Genomic DNA, 7,653 nt, shown 5'->3' on the forward strand with positions numbered 1-7,653 from the left:
GATGACGATGGTGATGATGGTGTTGGCTGTGGTGGGATCGGTGATGTTGTTGTTGGGGACTGTGGTGATGGTGGTAGTAATAACACTGTAAGTGGTAGGGAGAGTTGTCAGAGAAGTTGGTGGAACTCTTCACACATGGCAAACACAGCAGAATTGAGAAATCCATCGAGGAAGATGGTGCTGTGTGGAGGAGCACCCGCAAGGCCTGAAGAGAATTCACCTCTTTGAACCACTTTCCTCATCTTTGAGGAAGAGAAGGCTGGACAAGAAGTAACTCGGGTCTGTCTCTCCTTCCTGTATTATATTCTGAGACTTTGGTTTCATAAATATTTCTTATTGTTTTGAAAAATTGGATGTAAATTAACCAATTTCCATAGGCGTATATTGTAGTGAGACCAAAGACAAATGACCTGGGATTATAGACTCTCATCTTACAGGGAACCTAGGGCCAGAAGACTGGTTAAGAGCAGCAGCAAGCCCAGTGCATTCCACCGCCTGGGTCAGGGGGAGGAGCTCACAGCAGTCAGGACAGCAGTAACTCCATGCAAGGCCGACTGCACTTTGTTTTACCCCAACAAAACAACAAACACTAGAGAAGGTACTTTCTGGCACTGATATAGGTACAATTTGAGAGTAAAGTCCCACAAACCACACTAATGTTTGTGTGTATCTAAAGTGTGCTGCAAAAGTGTGTTGGGAAAAGAGATTAGGGCTCCTCAGGAGGTATCCTATTGGTTACATATCAAGCTACCTGTGGTTGGGTCAAGCTGGTATGCACAGTGACATACCAAGCCTTTGGTGTCCTGACTGTCTACCTCACCTGTGAGCCACTTGCCTGATTCCCTTTCCTTGTAAACCCTCTCTCAGGGTCTCAGCATTCTTGCTCATCTGCTTGTATCTCCAGCAACTGCAGCAAGTGTACTGTGGCAGGACCTGAAGTATCACATCTCAAGTGGCTCAGCCCTGTGGTATTGAGCCTGAAGGTGAGTGGGGAGCTGCATGCTGTGCTACTGAAAATGAGCGGGTTTTCTGCTGTGCGCTCCGTCGGCTCTCCTCTGGTGGCTGCTAACAGAACCAAGCGTTTCCAAGCTCCATTCATTCTTTCTTTATCATCCTCTGTCTACCTGTTTTTTCCTGCCTCTTTCAAGGAAAAGGGATAAGAAAATACTTAAGAGATGATTGGGGCCTTTCTGGGGGAAAACAGAGAAAGAATATTAAATTAGTCCTTAAACTGATGCTTCTCAGCTTGAGTCCATTGGTTCAGAGAAAAAGGTCCAGAAAGAGAAACAGACAGAGACCAAGACAGAGACAGACCAGAGAGACAGACACAGACAGAGACACAGACATACTTGTGTCCAAAGGCCTTACTTCCTGACTCTCCTTTTAGGCTTTGCCTCATATGTAATGGAATGTCAGAGTGACCAAAAATACTTTCCAGGTTCTCATTTTTCTGTTCAATGAATTGGACGGAAAAATTGGTGACTGTGATAGACTGTCATCTATATAGAATGACAATAAGATAAAGGAAGAGAAATGCCTCAAAGAATATTCAAGAAAAAAAGGTGCTTTGAATGAAAAAGAAAAGATATGACCTGCAAGTAGAAGAAGAAGAAGGGGGCAATGTCTACCCAGTCATTGCTGACATCTCTTTACAGTTTTTGATAGCTGATCCAGGTGGTTCCACTTGGTCTCTTGCAAGAGCATTGATATGAAGGCAAATTTTGTGTGTGCTGGTGTCAGAAGTTTGGTAATGGTGCAGGGCTCAGCTTGATGTCGTGTCAGGATGAGGAGCTGCTGCATTGTACTAGCAAGTTTTTTCAGTTGGTGTAGGTTTTTCCCAGTGGCCCCAGCCAAGTTGCCATGCCCTAGCCTCATACTTCAAACCCATGTGTACTATCAGATCATAGCACCCTGACACTAGTATTCAAACACAAAAGAAATCTTGGAAAGTTTACAAATACTTGGATATTAAATAACCCCCTTTTGAACACTCTGTGGACCACCGATAAAAATTAAGGAAGAAGCAAACAGTTCCTTGGATGAAATAATAATGTTGTATAATGTCCGGTACACAGTGAAAACATTCCTATGAGGGAGATTTTTTGCTGTGAATGCTCATGTTAGAGAAGGAGAGTGAGATAGATAAAAAATTCATCTACGTCTGGATTCTAAAAAGTAAGAACAGTCCAACCCCAAATGTAGCGCAAGAAAAAAGGTCACAAATATTGGAACAGAGATTAATGAAATGGTAACAAAAATACAAAGAATTAGTGAATTGAAGACTGGGTACTTTGAAAGAATCAAGATTATGTAAAAACCCTTTGGAAAACTTACTAAAATGGCAAAAATAAATCATTTCTATGAAAGTAAAATGTAAAAGTTGAAATTACACCAGACAACATTAACTTTCGGATGATAATTTTTCACTAGTATAAAAAATCAACTTAACCTTCTAACGTCCAGATCCATGAACACAGCTGTGAGACACAATGTCCCCAATAGTGGGTAAAGATTTAAACACAGGGATTTGTAAAGCAGCAGTCAACTCAAGGATTTTCCTGCCTGCTGACCCAATACTGTGTCCCCGAAGACCACATCAGTCATAGCCAAGGCAGTGATTTCTGGGACCAAGTGCCATTGGGTGACAAGTGTTTAGTCCTGCTGAGGGGCACTGCATGTGAAACGCATGTAGCATCTGTCTCATCTAGTTAGACACAGCCCACATTTGTTAAACACTATGCTATTCGGGAAGGAAGAATTTATTAAATGCCTCTTCAGTATCAGAGACTTTCTGTTGAGCAGGGAAACCAGTGCGTGCAGCCTGTGGGTTTGTGAGTTTCTACTTTTGATTTCTGACATATCATTGGGGGTACTGGCTATTATATGAGTGTATTTTTAAAAGTTCTCTAAAAACATAAAAGTTATTTTCATTTCTCTTTTTTTAATCTCAGTATAAGAAGTGAAATCCTGTCTAAAATATAATTTCTTGAGCTTAAGAATTCTGCCTATACTTCAAAAGTAAAACTCCAAGTATCAATTTTTAGAATTCAGTATATTATAATGCATATAAAGTCTTTACTTGTTGATTTTTAAATATTCATCGACCAACTGGTATTGACACGCTTATGTACAAAAAAATCTATGAATGTACTGGATATATTAACTCTGTCCATTTTCAAGGCAAAAACTCATATCCTATACCCAACTTGGAATGTGCAAATCCCCAAATTTTTGTTTTGTAATCTTCAAGGTTTTCTTCCAAAAAGACAACAGTGTTTGTATGTTTAAGCCCTTAATTTGCATAAGGAGTGGATCAAGAAAACAGTTTCAGCATCCACTAAGTAGATTATCAGAATTATATCACACAGTTAAAGTCTTATATTAGCACACAGTTATATATTATCATATTTATCATGACATATTATCATATTTATCATGGAGAGTTGATCATATATTTCACATTTGATCATTTTTATTTCCATTTCTCCTTCTTTCTTTTTCCAAATCTCTTTCCCATTTCTCCTTTGTTTTTCTCTTTAAAATTATGTATGTTTTGTGCCTTTCATATTAGGAAAATCACATTATGTTTAATCTTCTATATTTGATGTATTCTATGTGGCATTAGGTTCTGAAAAACTTTTTAAACAAAAGACTAAAACTTTCTCTATGTTTAAGTACTCTATTGTGTATATATACATGATGTTTTCTTATTCCTTTATCTATTGATAGGCTGCTTTTTTTTTGATTTGTGCTGCTACGAAGACAGTTGTGCAAATTATGGTACAATGTAGTACCTCTGGCTCTTTCTGGCAGACACCATAAGAGGAATAGCTGAGTCTAATGGAATTTCTAGTTTTTGTTTTTTTTTTTATTGTAAAAAGATAAAAGCCAGAAAAGAAAAACAAAAAGCAAAAGACATATATAACAACAGCAAACTCAAAACAATGACAATATAGGTTTTCAAAACAGAATGAAAGAAATTTAACAATGGTTGTTATATTGTACATTATTCTCTTTTTTTAAAGAAAGAAAAGAAAATTAAAGAAAACAGAAAAACAGAAAAGAAGGGTAGAACAATACTGATTTCAAAAAGTCAACATCATAGAACCACTGGTTGATATATTACTCATTGTCGTCCTAAAAAATAGTTGCCACAGTCACAAAATCAAAGCACAAACAGTGGCTAGACACTCAGACATCGACAGTGCAAATCCTGCCATTCAACGCTCCAATAGAAATTCAGCAATGTGGTCATCTATCCTACACATTATGCGTACTGCTGTACTCGCTAGAGCACTTTGCCTCCCTCTCAACTTCACAATGTCCACCACACAGTTTGGATCCCATTATTCTGTCAGTTTCCATTATATTTTACACTAGAGAGACAATGTGATATTTATTAATGTGATTCTTTTTTATTTGACTAGTGAAGGTAATTTCAAGTTGCCTCCACTTACCTATAAAGGCCTCAAGATCATGCGCTTTTTTTATAGCTGAGTAGTATCCCATTATATAAAATACCACATTTTTTTCATCCACTCTGCAGTTAATGGGCATTTTGGTTGTTTCCAAGATTTAGCTATCACAAATTGTGGTGCTATGAACATGGGTGCACATATATCTCTGTGATGTGATCTTTTCAATTTTTCTGGGAAAATACCCAATAGGGGAATAGCTGGATTGAATGGAACTTCCAATCCTAGTTTTTTGAGGAATCTCCATATTGATTTCCACAGGGGTTGCACCAATCTGCACTTGCACCAGCAGTGGAGCAGTGTTCCTTTCTCCCCACATCCTTGAGAACATTTGTTATCAGTTGTTTTCTGATGGCAGCCATTGTTTCTGTGGTGAGATGAAATCTCAATGCTGTTTTAATTTGCATTTCTTTAGTGGCCAGTGATGGTGAACATTTTTCATGTATTTATTTGCCATTTGTATTTCCTCACCTGAGAACTGTATGTTCATCTCTGATACACATTTTTTGGTGAGAGTCATTGAATTGGGGGGGGGTTGATATTTTTCAGTTCTGTATATGCTGTGGATATAAGTCCTTTGAGGGATTGTTGGATAAAATTCTTTCCCATTCTGTGGGTTTTCTTTTCACTTTGTTGGTGATTTCTTTTGAGTGCAGAAAATTTTTGTAATATAAGATCCCGATTGTTGATTCTTTAAAGTATTTCTCTTCCAGTTTGCATTTTATTCATGAATTTTTTACATACCCCTATGTCTTCAAGATTTCTACCTGCCTTGTACTCCAGTAGATTTAGTGTTTCTGTTTTAATGTTTAGATCTTGATCCGTTTTGACTTTAGTTTAGTGTATGGTGATAGGAATGGGGAAATTTTCAGTCCTCAGCATGTGGAAAGCCAATTTTTCCAACACCATTTATTAAAGAGGCAATCCTTTTTCCAGTGAACATGTTTAGCTCCTTTGTCAAATATAAAGTGGCTGGGTGTCTTTGTAGTAGTGTTCCTATCTTCTACTCTGTTTCACTGATCCTCAGGTCTATGTCTTTGCCAATACCATGCTGATTTCATTTCTGTGGCTTTGCAGTATAGTTTCACGTCAGGAATATAGATGCCTAATATCTTGCATTTGTTGCCCAGAATTGTATTTGCTATTCTAGGTTTCTTCTGTTTCCAAATGAATTTTAGGAATATTTTCTTTAGCTCTGTAAGGCATGTTGATGGTATGTTGATTGGGATTGCACTGAAGCTGTGTAACAGTTTTGGGAGGATAGCCATTTTCACAGTGTTGGTTCTTCCTAGCCAAGAGCAAGGAATATCCTTCCATTGTCTAATATCCTCTTCAATATCCTTTTCTGGAATGGTATAATTTTCAGCATATAGATCTTTTACATTCTTGGTTAGGTTGATTCTTAAGTATCTGATATTTTTAGATGCTATTATGAAAGGTGATATTTCCAAAATTTCTCTCTCAGTGAGTTTTTGTTTGTGTACAGGAATGCCATTGATTTTTGAGTGTTGACTTTGTATCCAGCTACTCTGCTGAAGTTGTTTGTTACTTTTTGAGCTCTTTTAATGGAGTTTTTGGGGTCTTCTATTGTCAAGTATCATATCGTCTGCAAATAATGACAATTTAAATTCTTCTTTTCCTGTTTTATTCCTTTTATTTCTCCCTCTTGTCTGATTGCTCTGGCTAATAATTTAAAATTATATTGAATAGGAGTGGTGATAGAGGACATCCTTTTCTTGTTTCTGATTTTAGAGTGAAGGCTTTCAGTTTTTGTCTGTTTAGTGTAATATTGGCTATTGAATTGTCATAAATGGCCTTTATGAAATTGAGGTATTTACCATCTATTCCAAGTTTCTGTAGGTTGTTTTTTTTAATCATGAATGGCGTTGGACTTTATCAAAAGCTTTTTCTGTGTCTATTGAATTGATCATGTGATTTTTATTTTTGGCTCTGTTGATGTGGTGTATTACATTTATTGATTTGCATATGTTGAACCATCCCTGCATTCCTGGAATAAATCCCACTTGGTCATGATGTATAATCTTCTTGATGATTTGCTATCACACATAATAAAATCCAATAAGATACAATATGACAGAACCAATGGAAACAGAAGAACAAAAGCATGGTGGGACTTCAGAGTAAGGTGATATTAAATCAGCCAGTATTTTATTGAGAATCTTTGCATCAAGTTTCATTAGTGAGTTTGGCTTATAGTTCCCCTTTTTGGTTGAGTCTTTCTCTGGTGTTGGTATCAGATTAATACTTGCCTCCAAGAATGATTTAGGGAGGTCTGCTTTACTTTCAACTTCATTGAAGAGTTAAGGAGTGTGGCATTAAATGTTCTCTAAATTTTTTATGAAATTCAGCTGTGAATCCATCAGGATCTGGGCTTTTCTTTGTTGGTAAGTTTTTAATCATGTTTTGGATTTCAGTAGCTGATATTAGGTTATTCAAAATTGGGTTTTCAAAATTGTTACATCTCCTTGGTTGAGCTTTGATAGTTTGTATGTTTCTAGAAATCTGTCCATTTCCTCTGTGTTATCCACACTACGTGAGTAGAGACTTCCTTTTTAATTTTTTTATTTTAAAGAAATTAAGACAAAAGAGGACATAACAAAGCAGATCAGAACAGAACAATGTAAGCAACACAGTATTTCAGCACAAGACAATCTGTAATTAACAGTAACTACCATAATGTCTCTTTCTTTGAAATAGTTGAGCATAACTTCATATACAATAATATCAAACATAACAAAATACTATAAAACCATTCAAGAGAATGCAAGTATTACAGGGCATTCAGAACCAAATGGCAAAGAATGAACAATTGCTACCATATTATCTCATTTTCCACAGAAAATGTGTTTATTCTATCACACATAATAAAATCCAATAAGATACAATATGATAGAACCAATGGAAACAGAAGAACAACAGCATGGTAGGACTTCACAGTAAGGTGATACAAATCAGCATTGACTATTGTAATGTCTTATTTTCTTCCAAATAACTGTTCATACTATCACAGATAATAAAATCAAAAAACCAGGGCAAAAACATTCCAACTAATGAATGCAAACATTATAAAGCTTCAAAGCAATGCAATGGAGAATCATGAATACCATAAACTATTATGTACTCTTACCACTTCTTACACTAGGGAGACTATATGGTA

The sequence above is a fragment of the Cavia porcellus genome, unplaced genomic scaffold (assembly GCF_034190915.1).
Source record: "Cavia porcellus strain 051 isolate PalLab524CR breed Dunkin Hartley unplaced genomic scaffold, mCavPor4.1 scaffold_27, whole genome shotgun sequence".
Taxonomy (NCBI): Eukaryota; Metazoa; Chordata; class Mammalia; order Rodentia; family Caviidae; genus Cavia; species Cavia porcellus.